Source organism: Alosa sapidissima, chromosome 8 (genome assembly GCF_018492685.1).
Source record: "Alosa sapidissima isolate fAloSap1 chromosome 8, fAloSap1.pri, whole genome shotgun sequence".
Taxonomy (NCBI): domain Eukaryota; kingdom Metazoa; phylum Chordata; class Actinopteri; order Clupeiformes; family Clupeidae; genus Alosa; species Alosa sapidissima.
Window position 1 is genome coordinate 5,169,210 of NC_055964.1, and position 18,280 is coordinate 5,187,489.

General features: G+C 48.6%; 36 non-coding genes across 36 annotated transcripts; all 36 read right to left on the reverse strand.

The window, feature by feature from the left end:
* Positions 1-155: 155 nt before the first annotated feature.
* On the reverse strand, positions 156-266 carry trnal-caa. The gene is made up of 2 exons: positions 229-266; positions 156-201 (listed from the first exon to the last, which is right to left on the reverse strand). It is a non-coding gene; the product is annotated as a tRNA-Leu (tRNA).
* A 203-nt stretch (positions 267-469) lies between these two features.
* Positions 470-541, reverse strand: trnac-gca. Its single transcript has one exon. It is a non-coding gene; the product is annotated as a tRNA-Cys (tRNA).
* A 675-nt stretch (positions 542-1,216) lies between these two features.
* Positions 1,217-1,288, reverse strand: trnac-gca. The gene has a single exon. It is a non-coding gene; the product is annotated as a tRNA-Cys (tRNA).
* A 370-nt stretch (positions 1,289-1,658) lies between these two features.
* Positions 1,659-1,769, reverse strand: trnal-caa. Its single transcript has 2 exons — positions 1,732-1,769; positions 1,659-1,704 (listed from the first exon to the last, which is right to left on the reverse strand). It is a non-coding gene; the product is annotated as a tRNA-Leu (tRNA).
* A 203-nt stretch (positions 1,770-1,972) lies between these two features.
* Positions 1,973-2,044, reverse strand: trnac-gca. Its single transcript has one exon. It is a non-coding gene; the product is annotated as a tRNA-Cys (tRNA).
* A 675-nt stretch (positions 2,045-2,719) lies between these two features.
* On the reverse strand, positions 2,720-2,791 carry trnac-gca. Its single transcript has one exon. It is a non-coding gene; the product is annotated as a tRNA-Cys (tRNA).
* Positions 2,792-3,161: 370 nt separating this feature from the next.
* On the reverse strand, positions 3,162-3,272 carry trnal-caa. Its single transcript has 2 exons — positions 3,235-3,272; positions 3,162-3,207 (listed from the first exon to the last, which is right to left on the reverse strand). It is a non-coding gene; the product is annotated as a tRNA-Leu (tRNA).
* Positions 3,273-3,475: 203 nt separating this feature from the next.
* On the reverse strand, positions 3,476-3,547 carry trnac-gca. Its single transcript has one exon. It is a non-coding gene; the product is annotated as a tRNA-Cys (tRNA).
* Positions 3,548-4,222: 675 nt separating this feature from the next.
* On the reverse strand, positions 4,223-4,294 carry trnac-gca. The gene has a single exon. It is a non-coding gene; the product is annotated as a tRNA-Cys (tRNA).
* A 370-nt stretch (positions 4,295-4,664) lies between these two features.
* trnal-caa lies at positions 4,665-4,775 on the reverse strand. The gene is made up of 2 exons: positions 4,738-4,775; positions 4,665-4,710 (listed from the first exon to the last, which is right to left on the reverse strand). It is a non-coding gene; the product is annotated as a tRNA-Leu (tRNA).
* Positions 4,776-5,422: 647 nt separating this feature from the next.
* On the reverse strand, positions 5,423-5,533 carry trnal-caa. Its single transcript has 2 exons — positions 5,496-5,533; positions 5,423-5,468 (listed from the first exon to the last, which is right to left on the reverse strand). It is a non-coding gene; the product is annotated as a tRNA-Leu (tRNA).
* A 190-nt stretch (positions 5,534-5,723) lies between these two features.
* Positions 5,724-5,795, reverse strand: trnac-gca. Its single transcript has one exon. It is a non-coding gene; the product is annotated as a tRNA-Cys (tRNA).
* A 370-nt stretch (positions 5,796-6,165) lies between these two features.
* Positions 6,166-6,276, reverse strand: trnal-caa. Its single transcript has 2 exons — positions 6,239-6,276; positions 6,166-6,211 (listed from the first exon to the last, which is right to left on the reverse strand). It is a non-coding gene; the product is annotated as a tRNA-Leu (tRNA).
* A 948-nt stretch (positions 6,277-7,224) lies between these two features.
* Positions 7,225-7,296, reverse strand: trnac-gca. Its single transcript has one exon. It is a non-coding gene; the product is annotated as a tRNA-Cys (tRNA).
* A 370-nt stretch (positions 7,297-7,666) lies between these two features.
* Positions 7,667-7,777, reverse strand: trnal-caa. The gene is made up of 2 exons: positions 7,740-7,777; positions 7,667-7,712 (listed from the first exon to the last, which is right to left on the reverse strand). It is a non-coding gene; the product is annotated as a tRNA-Leu (tRNA).
* Positions 7,778-7,980: 203 nt separating this feature from the next.
* trnac-gca lies at positions 7,981-8,052 on the reverse strand. The gene has a single exon. It is a non-coding gene; the product is annotated as a tRNA-Cys (tRNA).
* A 370-nt stretch (positions 8,053-8,422) lies between these two features.
* trnal-caa lies at positions 8,423-8,533 on the reverse strand. Its single transcript has 2 exons — positions 8,496-8,533; positions 8,423-8,468 (listed from the first exon to the last, which is right to left on the reverse strand). It is a non-coding gene; the product is annotated as a tRNA-Leu (tRNA).
* Positions 8,534-8,751: 218 nt separating this feature from the next.
* trnac-gca lies at positions 8,752-8,823 on the reverse strand. Its single transcript has one exon. It is a non-coding gene; the product is annotated as a tRNA-Cys (tRNA).
* Positions 8,824-9,511: 688 nt separating this feature from the next.
* trnac-gca lies at positions 9,512-9,583 on the reverse strand. The gene has a single exon. It is a non-coding gene; the product is annotated as a tRNA-Cys (tRNA).
* Positions 9,584-9,953: 370 nt separating this feature from the next.
* Positions 9,954-10,064, reverse strand: trnal-caa. The gene is made up of 2 exons: positions 10,027-10,064; positions 9,954-9,999 (listed from the first exon to the last, which is right to left on the reverse strand). It is a non-coding gene; the product is annotated as a tRNA-Leu (tRNA).
* A 647-nt stretch (positions 10,065-10,711) lies between these two features.
* trnal-caa lies at positions 10,712-10,822 on the reverse strand. Its single transcript has 2 exons — positions 10,785-10,822; positions 10,712-10,757 (listed from the first exon to the last, which is right to left on the reverse strand). It is a non-coding gene; the product is annotated as a tRNA-Leu (tRNA).
* Positions 10,823-11,012: 190 nt separating this feature from the next.
* On the reverse strand, positions 11,013-11,084 carry trnac-gca. Its single transcript has one exon. It is a non-coding gene; the product is annotated as a tRNA-Cys (tRNA).
* A 370-nt stretch (positions 11,085-11,454) lies between these two features.
* Positions 11,455-11,565, reverse strand: trnal-caa. Its single transcript has 2 exons — positions 11,528-11,565; positions 11,455-11,500 (listed from the first exon to the last, which is right to left on the reverse strand). It is a non-coding gene; the product is annotated as a tRNA-Leu (tRNA).
* Positions 11,566-11,768: 203 nt separating this feature from the next.
* On the reverse strand, positions 11,769-11,840 carry trnac-gca. Its single transcript has one exon. It is a non-coding gene; the product is annotated as a tRNA-Cys (tRNA).
* A 699-nt stretch (positions 11,841-12,539) lies between these two features.
* trnac-gca lies at positions 12,540-12,611 on the reverse strand. Its single transcript has one exon. It is a non-coding gene; the product is annotated as a tRNA-Cys (tRNA).
* Positions 12,612-13,299: 688 nt separating this feature from the next.
* Positions 13,300-13,371, reverse strand: trnac-gca. The gene has a single exon. It is a non-coding gene; the product is annotated as a tRNA-Cys (tRNA).
* A 675-nt stretch (positions 13,372-14,046) lies between these two features.
* On the reverse strand, positions 14,047-14,118 carry trnac-gca. The gene has a single exon. It is a non-coding gene; the product is annotated as a tRNA-Cys (tRNA).
* A 370-nt stretch (positions 14,119-14,488) lies between these two features.
* Positions 14,489-14,599, reverse strand: trnal-caa. The gene is made up of 2 exons: positions 14,562-14,599; positions 14,489-14,534 (listed from the first exon to the last, which is right to left on the reverse strand). It is a non-coding gene; the product is annotated as a tRNA-Leu (tRNA).
* A 203-nt stretch (positions 14,600-14,802) lies between these two features.
* On the reverse strand, positions 14,803-14,874 carry trnac-gca. Its single transcript has one exon. It is a non-coding gene; the product is annotated as a tRNA-Cys (tRNA).
* A 370-nt stretch (positions 14,875-15,244) lies between these two features.
* On the reverse strand, positions 15,245-15,355 carry trnal-caa. The gene is made up of 2 exons: positions 15,318-15,355; positions 15,245-15,290 (listed from the first exon to the last, which is right to left on the reverse strand). It is a non-coding gene; the product is annotated as a tRNA-Leu (tRNA).
* Positions 15,356-15,573: 218 nt separating this feature from the next.
* trnac-gca lies at positions 15,574-15,645 on the reverse strand. The gene has a single exon. It is a non-coding gene; the product is annotated as a tRNA-Cys (tRNA).
* Positions 15,646-16,320: 675 nt separating this feature from the next.
* Positions 16,321-16,392, reverse strand: trnac-gca. The gene has a single exon. It is a non-coding gene; the product is annotated as a tRNA-Cys (tRNA).
* Positions 16,393-16,762: 370 nt separating this feature from the next.
* Positions 16,763-16,873, reverse strand: trnal-caa. The gene is made up of 2 exons: positions 16,836-16,873; positions 16,763-16,808 (listed from the first exon to the last, which is right to left on the reverse strand). It is a non-coding gene; the product is annotated as a tRNA-Leu (tRNA).
* A 190-nt stretch (positions 16,874-17,063) lies between these two features.
* trnac-gca lies at positions 17,064-17,135 on the reverse strand. The gene has a single exon. It is a non-coding gene; the product is annotated as a tRNA-Cys (tRNA).
* Positions 17,136-17,505: 370 nt separating this feature from the next.
* On the reverse strand, positions 17,506-17,616 carry trnal-caa. Its single transcript has 2 exons — positions 17,579-17,616; positions 17,506-17,551 (listed from the first exon to the last, which is right to left on the reverse strand). It is a non-coding gene; the product is annotated as a tRNA-Leu (tRNA).
* Positions 17,617-17,819: 203 nt separating this feature from the next.
* On the reverse strand, positions 17,820-17,891 carry trnac-gca. The gene has a single exon. It is a non-coding gene; the product is annotated as a tRNA-Cys (tRNA).
* Between the last annotated feature and the right edge of the window lie 389 nt (positions 17,892-18,280).

The following is an 18,280-nucleotide window of genomic DNA, read 5'->3' on the forward strand; positions in this document are numbered from 1 at the left end:
TTCATTGTGTTCCGTTGAGTAAAATCAGCTAATCTTCCATGGAGGACTTGGTGTTGTGGTCCAGTCAGCCTCACCGGTGTCCATTTTGACGTCTTTTCTCGCACAACCACTTCCCTGCGATGGGTCTGTCCATTGCCACTTCAAATAAAAGCCTATGTCAGAAGTGGGATTCGAACCCACGCCTCCATTCGGAGACCAGAAATCACTTGAATGAGGAAGGCACGTCGCCTTGAGTCTGGCGCCTTAGACCGCTCGGCCATCCTGACTGGCAGAGCTAAAGTGAGACGAGCTGCTCGAAGTTTGTGTTTTTTGCGGAGGAGACTGAGGAGACACATTTTCAGCAGTCCTTTCATTTTCAGTTGAAGCATTTGCTTTCAGGTCACGGAGTGACCAGTTTACCAGGCTGTGACAAAAACGGCAAAAAAGTTAGACAAACGCATTTGAGCAGGCCAGATTACGTGCATGTTTGAGGGGGCACCAGGATTTGAACCTGGGACCTCTTGATCTGCAGTCAAATGCTCTACCACTGAGCTATACCCCCTGCACAGGGAGGTGGGCCAGACTGTTGCTTATTTTGTATCACACTGCGGCTGAAACGTCCTCAACACTGCTGAACTCAAGCATTTCTTTTACCTGTCTGATTGTCTTCACTCTCTGGAGTGGCAAAGGCAACGCTCTCAACTGAATGCAATTAAACCTTGTGCCAAAATTTTGGGTGGTAGCAAAAATAGTCAGGTCTGTAGTAAAAGAGCAGATTTCATTTTGTTCCTTTGAGTAAAATCAGCTAATCTTCCATGGAGGACTTGGTGTTGGAAAATAGCCAGTCAGCCTCACCGGTGTCCATTTTGACGTCTTTTCTCGCATAACCACTTCCCTGCGATGGGTCTGTCCATTGCCACTTCAAATAAAAGCCTATGTCAGAAGTGGGATTCGAACCCACGCCTCCATTAGGAGACCAGAAATCCCTTGCCTGAGGAAGGCACATCGCCTTGAGTCTTGCGCCTTAGACCGCTCCGCCATCCCGACTGGCAGAGCTGAAGTGAAACGAGCTGCTCGAAGCTTGTGTTTTTTGCGGACGAGACTGAGGAGACACATTTTCAGCAGTCATTTCGTTTTCAGTTGAAGTATTTGCTTTCAGGTCACGGAGTGACCAGTTTACCAGGCTGACACAAAAACGGCAAACGCATTTGCGCACGCCAGCTTGCGTGCATGTTTGAGGGGGCACCAGGATTTGAACCTGGGACCTCTTGATCTGCAGTCAAATGCTCTACCACTGAGCTATACCCCCTGCAAAGCGAGGTGGACCAGACTGTTGCTTATTTTGTATCACACTGCGGCTGAAACGCCCTCAACACTGCTGAACTCAAGCATTTCTTTTACCTGTCTGACTGTCTTCACTCTCTGGAGTGGCAAAGGCACCGCTCTCAACTGAATGCAATTTAACGTTGTGCCAGAATTTTGGGTGGTAGCAAAAATAGTCAGGTCTGTAGTAAAAGAGCAGATTTCATTGTGTTCCGTTGAGTAAAATCAGCTAATCTTCCATGGAGGACTTGGTGTTGTGGTCCAGTCAGCCTCACCGGTGTCCATTTTGACGTCTTTTCTCGCACAACCACTTCCCTGCGATGGGTCTGTCCATTGCCACTTCAAATAATAGCCTATGTCAGAAGTGGGATTCGAACCCACGCCTCCATTCGGAGACCAGAAATCCCTTGCCTGAGGAAGGCACGTCGCCTTGAGTCTGGCGCCTTAGACCGCTCGGCCATCCTGACTGGCAGAGCTAAAGTGAGACGAGCTGCTCGAAGCTTGTGTTTTTTGCGGAGGAGACTGAGGAGACACATTTTCAGCAGTCCTTTCATTTTCAGTTGAAGCATTTGCTTTCAGGTCACGGAGTGACCAGTTTACCAGGCTGTCACAAAAACGGCAAAAAAGTTAGACAAACGCATTTGAGCAGGCCAGATTACGTGCATGTTTGAGGGGGCACCAGGATTTGAACCTGGGACCTCTTGATCTGCAGTCAAATGCTCTACCACTGAGCTATACCCCCTGCACAGGGAGGTGGGCCAGACTGTTGCTTATTTTGTATCACACTGCGGCTGAAACGTCCTCAACACTGCTGAACTCAAGCATTTCTTTTACCTGTCTGATTGTCTTCACTCTCTGGAGTGGCAAAGGCAACGCTCTCAACTGAATGCAATTAAACCTTGTGCCAAAATTTTGGGTGGTAGCAAAAAAATTCAGGTCTGTAGTAAAAGAGCAGATTTCATTTTGTTCCTTTGAGTAAAATCAGCTAATCTTCCATGGAGGACTTGGTGTTGGAAAATAGCCAGTCAGCCTCACCGGTGTCCATTTTGACGTCTTTTCTGGCATAACCACTTCCCTGCGATGGGTCTGTCCATTGCCACTTCAAATAAAAGCCTATGTCAGAAGTGGGATTCGAACCCACGCCTCCATTAGGAGACCAGAAATCCCTTGCCTGAGGAAGGCACATCGCCTTGAGTCTTGCGCCTTAGACCGCTCCGCCATCCCGACTGGCAGAGCTGAAATGAAACGAGCTGCTCGAAGCTTGTGTTTTTTGCGGAGGAGACTGAGGAGACACATTTTCAGCAGTCATTTCGTTTTCAGTTGAAGCATTTGCTTTCAGGTCACGGAGTGACCAGTTTACCAGGCTGACACAAAAACGGCAAACGCATTTGCGCACGCCAGCTTGCGTGCATGTTTGAGGGGGCACCAGGATTTGAACCTGGGACCTCTTGATCTGCAGTCAAATGCTCTACCACTGAGCTATACCCCCTGCAAAGCGAGGTGGACCAGACTGTTGCTTATTTTGTATCACACTGCGGCTGAAACGCCCTCAACACTGCTGAACTCAAGCATTTCTTTTACCTGTCTGACTGTCTTCACTCTCTGGAGTGGCAAAGGCACCGCTCTCAACTGAATGCAATTTAACGTTGTGCCAGAATTTTGGGTGGTAGCAAAAATAGTCAGGTCTGTAGTAAAAGAGCAGATTTCATTGTGTTCCGTTGAGTAAAATCAGCTAATCTTCCATGGAGGACTTGGTGTTGTGGTCCAGTCAGCCTCACCGGTGTCCATTTTGACGTCTTTTCTCGCACAACCACTTCCCTGCGATGGGTCTGTCCATTGCCACTTCAAATAAAAGCCTATGTCAGAAGTGGGATTCGAACCCACGCCTCCATTCGGAGACCAGAAATCACTTGAATGAGGAAGGCACGTCGCCTTGAGTCTGGCGCCTTAGACCGCTCGGCCATCCTGACTGGCAGAGCTAAAGTGAGACGAGCTGCTCGAAGTTTGTGTTTTTTGCGGAGGAGACTGAGGAGACACATTTTCAGCAGTCCTTTCATTTTCAGTTGAAGCATTTGCTTTCAGGTCACGGAGTGACCAGTTTACCAGGCTGTGACAAAAACGGCAAAAAAGTTAGACAAACGCATTTGAGCAGGCCAGATTACGTGCATGTTTGAGGGGGCACCAGGATTTGAACCTGGGACCTCTTGATCTGCAGTCAAATGCTCTACCACTGAGCTATACCCCCTGCACAGGGAGGTGGGCCAGACTGTTGCTTATTTTGTATCACACTGCGGCTGAAACGTCCTCAACACTGCTGAACTCAAGCATTTCTTTTACCTGTCTGATTGTCTTCACTCTCTGGAGTGGCAAAGGCAACGCTCTCAACTGAATGCAATTAAACCTTGTGCCAAAATTTTGGGTGGTAGCAAAAATAGTCAGGTCTGTAGTAAAAGAGCAGATTTCATTTTGTTCCTTTGAGTAAAATCAGCTAATCTTCCATGGAGGACTTGGTGTTGGAAAATAGCCAGTCAGCCTCACCGGTGTCCATTTTGACGTCTTTTCTCGCATAACCACTTCCCTGCGATGGGTCTGTCCATTGCCACTTCAAATAAAAGCCTATGTCAGAAGTGGGATTCGAACCCACGCCTCCATTAGGAGACCAGAAATCCCTTGCCTGAGGAAGGCACATCGCCTTGAGTCTTGCGCCTTAGACCGCTCCGCCATCCCGACTGGCAGAGCTGAAGTGAAACGAGCTGCTCGAAGCTTGTGTTTTTTGCGGAGGAGACTGAGGAGACACATTTTCAGCAGTCATTTCGTTTTCAGTTGAAGTATTTGCTTTCAGGTCACGGAGTGACCAGTTTACCAGGCTGACACAAAAACGGCAAACGCATTTGCGCACGCCAGCTTGCGTGCATGTTTGAGGGGGCACCAGGATTTGAACCTGGGACCTCTTGATCTGCAGTCAAATGCTCTACCACTGAGCTATACCCCCTGCACAGCGAGGTGGACCAGACTGTTGCTTATTTTGTATCACACTGCGGCTGAAAGGCCCTCAACACTGCTGAACTCAAGCATTTCTTTTACCTGTCTGACTGTCTTCACTCTCTGGAGTGGCAAAGGCAACGCTCTCAACTGAATGCAATTACACCTTGTGCCAGAATTTTGGGTGGTAGCAAAAATAGTCAGGTCTGTAGTAAAAGAGCAGATTTCATTTTGTTCCTTTGAGTAAAATCAGCTAATCTTCCATGGAGGACTTGGTGTTGTGGTCCAGTCAGCCTCACCGGTGTCCATTTTGACGTCTTTTCTCGCACAACCACTTCCCTGCGATGGGTCTGTCCATTGCCACTTCAAATAAAAGCCTATGTCAGAAGTGGGATTCGAACCCACGCCTCCATTCGGAGACCAGAAATCCCTTGCCTGAGGAAGGCACGTTGCCTTGAGTCTGGCGCCTTAGACCGCTCGGCCATCCTGACTGGCAGAGCTAAAGTGAGACGAGCTGCTCGAAGCTTGTGTTTTTTGCGGAGGAGACTGAGGAGACACATTTTCAGCAGTCCTTTCATTTTCAGTTGAAGCATTTGCTTTCAGGTCACGGAGTGACCAGTTTACCAGGCTGTCACAAAAACGGCAAAACAGTTAGGCAAACGCATTTGCGCAGGCCAGTTTGCGTGCATGTTTGAGGGGGCACCAGGATTTGAACCTGGGACCTCTTGATCTGCAGTCAAATGCTCTACCATTGAGCTATACTCCCTGCACAGCAAGGTGGACCAGACTGTTGCTTATTTTGTATCACACTGCGGCTGAAACGCCCTCAACACTGCTGAACTCAAGTATTTCTTTTACCTGTCTGACTGTCTTCACTCTCTGGAGGCAAAGGCACCGCTCTCAACTGAATGCAATTACACCTTGTGCCAGAATTTTGGGTGGTAGCAAAAATAGTCAGGTCTGTAGTAAAAAAGCAGATTTCATTGTGTTCCGTTGAGTAAAATCAGCTAATCTTCCATGGAGGACTTGGTGTTGGAAAATAGCCAGTCAGCCTCACCGGTGTCCATTTTGACGTCTTTTCTCGCACAACCAATTCCCTGCGATGGGTCTGTCCATTGCCACTTCAAATAAAAGCCTATGTCAGAAGTGGGATTCGAACCCACGCCTCCATTCGGAGACCAGAAATCCCTTGCCTGAGGAAGGCACTTCGCCTTGAGTCTGGCGCCTTAGACCGCTCGGCCATCCTGACTGGCAGAGCTAAAGTGAGACGAGCTGCTCGAAGCTTGTGTTTTTTGCGGAAAAGACTGAGGAGACACATTTTCAGCAGTCCTTTCATTTTCAGTTGAAGCATTTGCTTTCAGGTCACGGAGTGACCAGTTTACCAGGCTGACACAAAAACGGCAAACGCATTTGCGCACGCCAGCTTGCGTGCATGTTTGAGGGGGCACCAGGATTTGAACCTGGGACCTCTTGATCTGCAGTCAAATGCTCTACCACTGAGCTATACCCCCTGCACAGCGAGGTGGACCAGACTGTTGCTTATTTTGTATCACACTGCGGCTGAAAGGCACTCAACACTGCTGAACTCAAGCATTTCTTTTACCTGTCTGACTGTCTTCACTCTCTGGAGTGGCAAAGGCAACGCTCTCAACTGAATGCAATTACACCTTGTGCCAGAATTTTGGGTGGTAGCAAAAATAGTCAGGTCTGTAGTAAAAGAGCAGATTTCATTTTGTTCCTTTGAGTAAAATCGGCTAATCTTCCATGGAGGACTTGGTGTTGTGGTCCAGTCAGCCTCACCGGTGTCCATTTTGACGTCTTTTCTCGCACAACCACTTCCCTGAGATGGGTCTGTCCATTGCCACTTCAAATAAAAGCCTATGTCAGAAGTGGGATTCGAACCCACGCCTCCATTCGGAGACCAGAAATCCCTTGCCTGAGGAAGGCACGTCGCCTTGAGTCTGGCGCCTTAGACCGCTCGGCCATCCTGACTGGCAGAGCTAAAGTGAGACGAGCTGCTCGAAGCTTGTGTTTTTTGCGGAGGAGACTGAGGAGACAGATTTTCAGCAGTCCTTTCATTTTCAGTTGAAGCATTTGCTTTCAGGTCACGGAGTGACCAGTTTACCAGGCTGTCACAAAAACGGCAAAACAGTTAGGCAAACGCATTTGCGCACGCCAGCTTGCGTGCATGTTTGAGGGGGCACCAGGATTTGAACCTGGGACCTCTTGATCTGCAATCAAATGCTCTACCATTGAGCTATACCCCCTGCACAGCAAGGTGGACCAGACAGTTGCTTATTTTGTATCACACTGCGGCTGAAACGCCCTCAACACTGCTGAACTCAAGTATTTCTTTTACCTGTCTGACTGTCTTCACTCTCTGGAGGCAAAGGCACCGCTCTCAACTGAATGCAATTACACCTTGTGCCAGAATTTTGGGTGGTAGCAAAAATAGTCAGGTCTGTAGTAAAAAAGCAGATTTCATTGTGTTCCGTTGAGTAAAATCAGCTAATCTTCCATGGAGGACTTGGTGTTGGAAAATAGCCAGTCAGCCTCACCGGTGTCCATTTTGACGTCTTTTCTCGCACAACCAATTCCCTGCGATGGGTCTGTCCATTGCCACTTCAAATAAAAGCCTATGTCAGAAGTGGGATTCCAACCCACGCCTCCATTCGGAGACCAGAAATCCCTTGCCTGAGGAAGGCACTTCGCCTTGAGTCTGGCGCCTTAGACCGCTCGGCCATCCTGACTGGCAGAGCTAAAGTGAGACGAGCTGCTCGAAGCTTGTGTTTTTTGCGGAAAAGACTGAGGAGACACATTTTCAGCAGTCCTTTCATTTTCAGTTGAAGCATTTGCTTTCAGGTCACGGAGTGACCAGTTTACCAGGCTGACACAAAAACGGCAAACGCATTTGCGCACGCCAGCTTGCGTGCATGTTTGAGGGGGCACCAGGATTTGAACCTGGGACCTCTTGATCTGCAGTCAAATGCTCTACCACTGAGCTATACCCCCTGCACAGCGAGGTGGACCAGACTGTTGCTTATTTTGTATCACACTGCGGCTGAAAGGCCCTCAACACTGCTGAACTCAAGCATTTCTTTTACCTGTCTGACTGTCTTCACTCTCTGGAGTGGCAAAGGCAACGCTCTCAACTGAATGCAATTACACCTTGTGCCAGAATTTTGGGTGGTAGCAAAAATAGTCAGGTCTGTAGTAAAAGAGCAGATTTCATTTTGTTCCTTTGAGTAAAATCAGCTAATCTTCCATGGAGGACTTGGTGTTGTGGTCCAGTCAGCCTCACCGGTGTCCATTTTGACGTCTTTTCTCGCACAACCACTTCCCTGCGATGGGTCTGTCCATTGCCACTTCAAATAAAAGCCTATGTCAGAAGTGGGATTCGAACCCACGCCTCCATTCGGAGACCAGAAATCCCTTGCCTGAGGAAGGCACGTCGCCTTGAGTCTGGCGCCTTAGACCGCTCGGCCATCCTGACTGGCAGAGCTAAAGTGAGACGAGCTGCTCGAAGCTTGTGTTTTTTGCGGAGGAGACTGAGGAGAGACATTTTCAGCAGTCCTTTCATTTTCAGTTGAAGCATTTGCTTTCAGGTCACGGAGTGACCAGTTTACCAGGCTGTCACAAAAACGGCAAAACAGGTAGGCAAACGCATTTGCGCAGGCCAGTTTGTGTGCATGTTTGAGGGGGCACCAGGATTTGAACCTGGGACCTCTTGATCTGCAGTCAAATGCTCTACCACTGAGCTATACCCCCTGCACAGCGAGGTGGACCAGACTGTTGCTTATTTTGTATCACACTGCGGCTGAAACGCCCTCAACACTGCTGAACTCAAGCATTTCTTTTACCTGTCTGACTGTCTTCACTCTCTGGAGTGGCAAAGGCACCGCTCTCAACTGAATGCAATTTAACCTTGTGCCAGAATTTTGGGTGGTAGCAAAAATAGTCAGGTCAGTAGTAAAAGAGCAGATTTCATTGTGTTCCGTTGAGTAAAATCAGCTAATCTTCCATGGAGTTCTTGGTGTTGGGGTCCAGTCAGCCTCACCGGTGTCCATTTTGACGTCTTTTCTCGCACAACCACTTCCCTGCGATGGGTCTGTCCATTGCCACTTCAAATAAAAGCCTATGTCAGAAGTGGGATTCGAACCCACGCCTCCATTCGGAGACCAGAAATCCCTTGCCTGAGGAAGGCACGTCGCCTTGAGTCTGGCGCCTTAGACCGCTCGGCCATCCTGACTGGCAGAGCTAAAGTGAGACGAGCTAAAGTGAGACGAGCTGCTCGAAGCTTGTGTTTTTTGCGGAGGAGACTGAGGAGACACATTTTCAGCAGTCCTTTCATTTTCAGTTGAAGCATTTGCTTTCAGGTCACGGAGTGACCAGTTTACCAGGCTGTCACAAAAACGGCAAAAAAGTTAGACAAACGCATTTGAGCAGGCCAGATTACGTGCATGTTTGAGGGGGCACCAGGATTTGAACCTGGGACCTCTTGATCTGCAGTCAAATGCTCTACCACTGAGCTATACCCCCTGCACAGGGAGGTGGGCCAGACTGTTGCTTATTTTGTATCACACTGCGGCTGAAACGTCCTCAACACTGCTGAACTCAAGCATTTCTTTTACCTGTCTGATTGTCTTCACTCTCTGGAGTGGCAAAGGCAACGCTCTCAACTGAATGCAATTAAACCTTGTGCCAAAATTTTGGGTGGTAGCAAAAATAGTCAGGTCTGTAGTAAAAGAGCAGATTTCATTTTGTTCCTTTGAGTAAAATCAGCTAATCTTCCATGGAGGACTTGGTGTTGGAAAATAGCCAGTCAGCCTCACCGGTGTCCATTTTGACGTCTTTTCTCGCATAACCACTTCCCTGCGATGGGTCTGTCCATTGCCACTTCAAATAAAAGCCTATGTCAGAAGTGGGATTCAAACCCACGCCTCCATTCGGAGACCAGAAATCCCTTGCCTGAGGAAGGCACGTCGCCTTGAGTCTGGCGCCTTAGACCGCTCGGCCATCCTGACTGGCAGAGCTAAAGTGAGACGAGCTGCTCGAAGCTTGTGTTTTTTGCGGAGGAGACTGAGGAGACACATTTTCAGCAGTCCTTTCATTTTCAGTTGAAGCATTTGCTTTCAGGTCACGGAGTGACCAGTTTACCAGGCTGTCACAAAAACGGCAAAAAAGTTAGACAAACGCATTTGAGCAGGCCAGATTACGTGCATGTTTGAGGGGGCACCAGGATTTGAACCTGGGACCTCTTGATCTGCAGTCAAATGCTCTACCACTGAGCTATACCCCCTGCACAGGGAGGTGGGCCAGACTGTTGCTTATTTTGTATCACACTGCGGCTGAAACGTCCTCAACACTGCTGAACTCAAGCATTTCTTTTACCTGTCTGATTGTCTTCACTCTCTGGAGTGGCAAAGGCAACGCTCTCAACTGAATGCAATTAAACCTTGTGCCAAAATTTTGGGTGGTAGCAAAAATAGTCAGGTCTGTAGTAAAAGAGCAGATTTCATTTTGTTCCTTTGAGTAAAATCAGCTAATCTTCCATGGAGGACTTGGTGTTGTGGTCCAGTCAGCCTCACCGGTGTCCATTTTGACGTCTTTTCTCGCACAACCACTTCCCTGCGATGGGTCTGTCCATTGCCACTTCAAATAAAAGCCTATGTCAGAAGTGGGATTCGAACCCACGCCTCCATTCGGAGACCAGAAATCCCTTGCCTGAGGAAGGCACGTCGCCTTGAGTCTGGCGCCTTAGACCGCTCGGCCATCCTGACTGGCAGAGCTAAAGTGAGACGAGCTGCTCGAAGCTTGTGTTTTTTGCGGAGGAGACTGAGGAGAGACATTTTCAGCAGTCCTTTCATTTTCAGTTGAAGCATTTGCTTTCAGGTCACGGAGTGACCAGTTTACCAGGCTGTCACAAAAACGGCAAAACAGTTAGGCAAACGCATTTGCGCACGCCAGCTTGCGTGCATGTTTGAGGGGGCACCAGGATTTGAACCTGGGACCTCTTGATCTGCAATCAAATGCTCTACCATTGAGCTATACCCCCTGCACAGCAAGGTGGACCAGACAGTTGCTTATTTTGTATCACACTGCGGCTGAAACGCCCTCAACACTGCTGAACTCAAGTATTTCTTTTACCTGTCTGACTGTCTTCACTCTCTGGAGGCAAAGGCACCGCTCTCAACTGAATGCAATTACACCTTGTGCCAGAATTTTGGGTGGTAGCAAAAATAGTCAGGTCTGTAGTAAAAAAGCAGATTTCATTGTGTTCCGTTGAGTAAAATCAGCTAATCTTCCATGGAGGACTTGGTGTTGGAAAATAGCCAGTCAGCCTCACCGGTGTCCATTTTGACGTCTTTTCTCGCACAACCAATTCCCTGCGATGGGTCTGTCCATTGCCACTTCAAATAAAAGCCTATGTCAGAAGTGGGATTCGAACCCACGCCTCCATTCGGAGACCAGAAATCCCTTGCCTGAGGAAGGCACTTCGCCTTGAGTCTGGCGCCTTAGACCGCTCGGCCATCCTGACTGGCAGAGCTAAAGTGAGACGAGCTGCTCGAAGCTTGTGTTTTTTGCGGAAAAGACTGAGGAGACACATTTTCAGCAGTCCTTTCATTTTCAGTTGAAGCATTTGCTTTCAGGTCACGGAGTGACCAGTTTACCAGGCTGACACAAAAACGGCAAACGCATTTGCGCACGCCAGCTTGCGTGCATGTTTGAGGGGGCACCAGGATTTGAACCTGGGACCTCTTGATCTGCAGTCAAATGCTCTACCACTGAGCTATACCCCCTGCACAGCGAGGTGGACCAGACTGTTGCTTATTTTGTATCACACTGCGGCTGAAAGGCCCTCAACACTGCTGAACTCAAGCATTTCTTTTACCTGTCTGACTGTCTTCACTCTCTGGAGTGGCAAAGGCAACGCTCTCAACTGAATGCAATTACACCTTGTGCCAGAATTTTGGGTGGTAGCAAAAATAGTCAGGTCTGTAGTAAAAGAGCAGATTTCATTTTGTTCCTTTGAGTAAAATCAGCTAATCTTCCATGGAGGACTTGGTGTTGTGGTCCAGTCAGCCTCACCGGTGTCCATTTTGACGTCTTTTCTCGCACAACCACTTCCCTGCGATGGGTCTGTCCATTGCCACTTCAAATAAAAGCCTATGTCAGAAGTGGGATTCGAACCCACGCCTCCATTCGGAGACCAGAAATCCCTTGCCTGAGGAAGGCACGTCGCCTTGAGTCTGGCGCCTTAGACCGCTCGGCCATCCTGACTGGCAGAGCTAAAGTGAGACGAGCTGCTCGAAGCTTGTGTTTTTTGCGGAGGAGACTGAGGAGAGACATTTTCAGCAGTCCTTTCATTTTCAGTTGAAGCATTTGCTTTCAGGTCACGGAGTGACCAGTTTACCAGGCTGTCACAAAAACGGCAAAACAGGTAGGCAAACGCATTTGCGCAGGCCAGTTTGTGTGCATGTTTGAGGGGGCACCAGGATTTGAACCTGGGACCTCTTGATCTGCAGTCAAATGCTCTACCACTGAGCTATACCCCCTGCACAGCGAGGTGGACCAGACTGTTGCTTATTTTGTATCACACTGCGGCTGAAACGCCCTCAACACTGCTGAACTCAAGCATTTCTTTTACCTGTCTGACTGTCTTCACTCTCTGGAGTGGCAAAGGCACCGCTCTCAACTGAATGCAATTTAACCTTGTGCCAGAATTTTGGGTGGTAGCAAAAATAGTCAGGTCAGTAGTAAAAGAGCAGATTTCATTGTGTTCCGTTGAGTAAAATCAGCTAATCTTCCATGGAGTTCTTGGTGTTGGGGTCCAGTCAGCCTCACCGGTGTCCATTTTGACGTCTTTTCTCGCACAACCACTTCCCTGCGATGGGTCTGTCCATTGCCACTTCAAATAAAAGCCTATGTCAGAAGTGGGATTCGAACCCACGCCTCCATTCGGAGATCAGAAATCCCTTGCCTGAGGAAGGCACGTCGCCTTGAGTCTGGCGCCTTAGACCGCTCGGCCATCCTGACTGGCAGCGCTAAAGTGAGACGAGCTAAAGTGAGACGAGCTGCTCGAAGCTTGTGTTTTTTGCGGAGGAGACTGAGGAGACACATTTTCAGCAGTCCTTTCATTTTCAGTTGAAGCATTTGCTTTCAGGTCACGGAGTGACCAGTTTACCAGGCTGTCACAAAAACGGCAAAAAAGTTAGACAAACGCATTTGAGCAGGCCAGATTACGTGCATGTTTGAGGGGGCACCAGGATTTGAACCTGGGACCTCTTGATCTGCAGTCAAATGCTCTACCACTGAGCTATACCCCCTGCACAGGGAGGTGGGCCAGACTGTTGCTTATTTTGTATCACACTGCGGCTGAAACGTCCTCAACACTGCTGAACTCAAGCATTTCTTTTACCTGTCTGATTGTCTTCACTCTCTGGAGTGGCAAAGGCAACGCTCTCAACTGAATGCAATTAAACCTTGTGCCAAAATTTTGGGTGGTAGCAAAAATAGTCAGGTCTGTAGTAAAAGAGCAGATTTCATTTTGTTCCTTTGAGTAAAATCAGCTAATCTTCCATGGAGGACTTAGTGTTGGAAAATAGCCAGTCAGCCTCACCGGTGTCCATTTTGACGTCTTTTCTCGCATAACCACTTCCCTGCGATGGGTCTGTCCATTGCCACTTCAAATAAAAGCCTATGTCAGAAGTGGGATTCAAACCCACGCCTCCATTCGGAGACCAGAAATCCCTTGCCTGAGGAAGGCACGTCGCCTTGAGTCTGGCGCCTTAGACCGCTCGGCCATCCTGACTGGCAGAGCTAAAGTGAGACGAGCTGCTCGAAGCTTGTGTTTTTTGCGGAGGAGACTGAGGAGACACATTTTCAGCAGTCCTTTCATTTTCAGTTGAAGCATTTGCTTTCAGGTCACGGAGTGACCAGTTTACCAGGCTGTCACAAAAACGGCAAAAAAGTTAGACAAACGCATTTGAGCAGGCCAGATTACGTGCATGTTTGAGGGGGCACCAGGATTTGAACCTGGGACCTCTTGATCTGCAGTCAAATGCTCTACCACTGAGCTATACCCCCTGCACAGGGAGGTGGGCCAGACTGTTGCTTATTTTGTATCACACTGCGGCTGAAACGTCCTCAACACTGCTGAACTCAAGCATTTCTTTTACCTGTCTGATTGTCTTCACTCTCTGGAGTGGCAAAGGCAACGCTCTCAACTGAATGCAATTAAACCTTGTGCCAAAATTTTGGGTGGTAGCAAAAATAGTCAGGTCTGTAGTAAAAGAGCAGATTTCATTTTGTTCCTTTGAGTAAAATCAGCTAATCTTCCATGGAGGACTTGGTGTTGGAAAATAGCCAGTCAGCCTCACCGGTGTCCATTTTGACGTCTTTTCTGGCATAACCACTTCCCTGCGATGGGTCTGTCCATTGCCACTTCAAATAAAAGCCTATGTCAGAAGTGGGATTCGAACACACGCCTCCATTAGGAGACCAGAAATCCCTTGCCTGAGGAAGGCACTTCGCCTTGAGTCTGGCGCCTTAGACCGCTCGGCCATCCTGACTGGCAGAGCTAAAGTGAGACGAGCTGCTCGAAGCTTGTGTTTTTTGCGGAAAAGACTGAGGAGACACATTTTCAGCAGTCCTTTCATTTTCAGTTGAAGCATTTGCTTTCAGGTCACGGAGTGACCAGTTTACCAGGCTGACACAAAAACGGCAAACGCATTTGCGCACGCCAGCTTGCGTGCATGTTTGAGGGGGCACCAGGATTTGAACCTGGGACCTCTTGATCTGCAGTCAAATGCTCTACCACTGAGCTATACCCCCTGCACAGCGAGGTGGACCAGACTGTTGCTTATTTTGTATCACACTGCGGCTGAAAGGCCCTCAACACTGCTGAACTCAAGCATTTCTTTTACCTGTCTGACTGTCTTCACTCTCTGGAGTGGCAAAGGCAACGCTCTCAACTGAATGCAATTACACCTTGTGCCAGAATTTTGGGTGGTAGCAAAAATAGTCAGGTCTGTAGTAAAAGAGCAGATTTCATTTTGTTCCTTTGAGTAAAATCAGCTAATCTTCCATGGAGGACTTGGTGTTGTGGTCCAGTCAGCCTCACCGGTGTCCATTTTGACGTCTTTTCTCGCACAACCACTTCCCTGCGATGGGTCTGTCCATTGCCACTTCAAATAAAAGCCTATGTCAGAAGTGGGATTCGAACCCACGCCTCCATTCGGAGACCAGAAATCCCTTGCCTGAGGAAGGCACGTCGCCTTGAGTCTGGCGCCTTAGACCGCTCGGCCATCCTGACTGGCAGAGCTAAAGTGAGACGAGCTGCTCGAAGCTTGTGTTTTTTGCGGAGGAGACTGAGGAGAGACATTTTCAGCAGTCCTTTCATTTTCAGTTGAAGCATTTGCTTTCAGGTCACGGAGTGACCAGTTTACCAGGCTGTCACAAAAACGGCAAAACAGGTAGGCAAACGCATTTGCGCAGGCCAGTTTGTGTGCATGTTTGAGGGGGCACCAGGATTTGAACCTGGGACCTCTTGATCTGCAGTCAAATGCTCTACCACTGAGCTATACCCCCAGCACAGCGAGGTGGACCAGACTGTTGCTTATTTTGTATCACACTGCGGCTGAAACGCCCTCAACACTGCTGAACTCAAGCATTTCTTTTACCTGTCTGACTGTCTTCACTCTCTGGAGTGGCAAAGGCACCGCTCTCAACTGAATGCAATTTAACCTTGTGCCAGAATTTTGGGTGGTAGCAAAAATAGTCAGGTCAGTAGTAAAAGAGCAGATTTCATTGTGTTCCGTTGAGTAAAATCAGCTAATCTTCCATGGAGTTCTTGGTGTTGGGGTCCAGTCAGCCTCACCGGTGTCCATTTTGACGTCTTTTCTCGCACAACCACTTCCCTGCGATGGGTCTGTCCATTGCCACTTCAAATAAAAGCCTATGTCAGAAGTGGGATTCGAACCCACGCCTCCATTCGGAGACCAGAAATCCCTTGCCTGAGGAAGGCACGTCGCCTTGAGTCTGGCGCCTTAGACCGCTCGGCCATCCTGACTGGCAGAGCTAAAGTGAGACGAGCTAAAGTGAGACGAGCTGCTCGAAGCTTGTGTTTTTTGCGGAGGAGACTGAGGAGACACATTTTCAGCAGTCCTTTCATTTTCAGTTGAAGCATTTGCTTTCAGGTCACGGAGTGACCAGTTTACCAGGCTGTCACAAAAACGGCAAAAAAGTTAGACAAACGCATTTGAGCAGGCCAGATTACGTGCATGTTTGAGGGGGCACCAGGATTTGAACCTGGGACCTCTTGATCTGCAGTCAAATGCTCTACCACTGAGCTATACCCCCTGCACAGGGAGGTGGGCCAGACTGTTGCTTATTTTGTATCACACTGCGGCTGAAACGTCCTCAACACTGCTGAACTCAAGCATTTCTTTTACCTGTCTGATTGTCTTCACTCTCTGGAGTGGCAAAGGCAACGCTCTCAACTGAATGCAATTAAACCTTGTGCCAAAATTTTGGGTGGTAGCAAAAATAGTCAGGTCTGTAGTAAAAGAGCAGATTTCATTTTGTTCCTTTGAGTAAAATCAGCTAATCTTCCATGGAGGACTTGGTGTTGGAAAATAGCCAGTCAGCCTCACCGGTGTCCATTTTGACGTCTTTTCTGGCATAACCACTTCCCTGCGATGGGTCTGTCCATTGCCACTTCAAATAAAAGCCTATGTCAGAAGTGGGATTCGAACACACGCCTCCATTAGGAGACCAGAAATCCCTTGCCTGAGGAAGGCACGTCGCCTTGAGTCTTGCGCCTTAGACCGCTCCGCCATCCCGACTGGCAGAGCTGAAGTGAAACGAGCTGCTCGAAGCTTGTGTTTTTTGCGGAGGAGACTGAGGAGACACATTTTCAGCAGTCCTTTCGTTTTCAGTTGAAGCATTTGCTTTCAGGTCACGGAGTGACCAGTTTACCAGGCTGACACAAAAACGGCAAACGCATTTGCGCACGCCAGCTTGCGTGCATGTTTGAGGGGGCACCAGGATTTGAACCTGGGACCTCTTGATCTGCAGTCAAATGCTCTACCACTGAGCTATACCCCCTGCAAAGCGAGGTGGACCAGACTGTTGCTTATTTTGTATCACACTGCGGCTGAAACGCCCTCAACACTGCTGAACTCAAGCATTTCTTTTACCTGTCTGACTGTCTTCACTCTCTGGAGTGGCAAAGGCACCGCTCTCAACTGAATGCAATTTAACGTTGTGCCAGAATTTTGGGTGGTAGCAAAAATAGTCAGGTCTGTAGTAAAAGAGCAGATTTCATTGTGTTCCGTTGAGTAAAATCAGCTAATCTTCCATGGAGGACTTGGTGTTGTGGTCCAGTCAGCCTCACCGGTGTCCATTTTGACGTCTTTTCTCGCACAACCACTTCCCTGCGATGGGTCTGTCCATTGCCACTTCAAATAAAAGCCTATGTCAGAAGTGGGATTCGAACCCACGCCTCCATTCGGAGACCAGAAATCCCTTGCCTGAGGAAGGCACGTCGCCTTGAGTCTGGCGCCTTAGACCGCTCGGCCATCCTGACTGGCAGAGCTAAAGTGAGACGAGCTGCTCGAAGCTTGTGTTCTTTGCGGAGGAGACTGAGGAGACACATTTTCAGCAGTCCTTTCATTTTCAGTTGAAGCATTTGCTTTCAGGTCACGGAGTGACCAGTTTACCAGGCTGTCACAAAAACGGCAAACGCATTTGCGCACGCCAGCTTGCGTGCATGTTTGAGGGGGCACCAGGATTTGAACCTGGGACCTCTTGATCTGCAGTCAAATGCTCTACCACTGAGCTATACCCCCTGCAAAGCGAGGTGGACCAGACTGTTGCTTATTTTGTATCACACTGCGGCTGAAACGCCCTCAACACTGCTGAACTCAAGCATTTCTTTTACCTGTCTGACTGTCTTCACTCTCTGGAGTGGCAAAGGCACCGCTCTCAACTGAATGCAATTTAACGTTGTGCCAGAATTTTGGGTGGTAGCAAAAATAGTCAGGTCTGTAGTAAAAGAGCAGATTTCATTGTGTTCCGTTGAGTAAAATCAGCTAATCTTCCATGGAGGACTTGGTGTTGTGGTCCAGTCAGCCTCACCGGTGTCCATTTTGACGTCTTTTCTCGCACAACCACTTCCCTGCGATGGGTCTGTCCATTGCCACTTCAAATAAAAGCCTATGTCAGAAGTGGGATTCGAACCCACGCCTCCATTCGGAGACCAGAAATCCCTTGCCTGAGGAAGGCATGTCGCCTTGAGTCTGACGCCTTAGACCGCTCGGCCATCCTGACTGGCAGAGCTAAAGTGAGACGAGCTGCTCGAAGCTTGTGTTTTTTGCGGAGGAGACTGAGGAGACACATTTTCAGCAGTCCTTTCATTTTCAGTTGAAGCATTTGCTTTCAGGTCACGGAGTGACCAGTTTACCAGGCTGTCACAAAAACGGCAAAAAAGTTAGACAAACGCATTTGAGCAGGCCAGATTACGTGCATGTTTGAGGGGGCACCAGGATTTGAACCTGGGACCTCTTGATCTGCAGTCAAATGCTCTACCACTGAGCTATACCCCCTGCACAGGGAGGTGGGCCAGACTGTTGCTTATTTTGTATCACACTGCGGCTGAAACGTCCTCAACACTGCTGAACTCAAGCATTTCTTTTACCTGTCTGATTGTCTTCACTCTCTGGAGTGGCAAAGGCAACGCTCTCAACTGAATGCAATTAAACCTTGTGCCAAAATTTTGGGTGGTAGCAAAAATAGTCAGGTCTGTAGTAAAAGAGCAGATTTCATTTTGTTCCTTTGAGTAAAATCAGCTAATCTTCCATGGAGGACTTGGTGTTGGAAAATAGCCAGTCAGCCTCACCGGTGTCCATTTTGACGTCTTTTCTCGCATAACCACTTCCCTGCGATGGGTCTGTCCATTGCCACTTCAAATAAAAGCCTATGTCAGAAGTGGGAT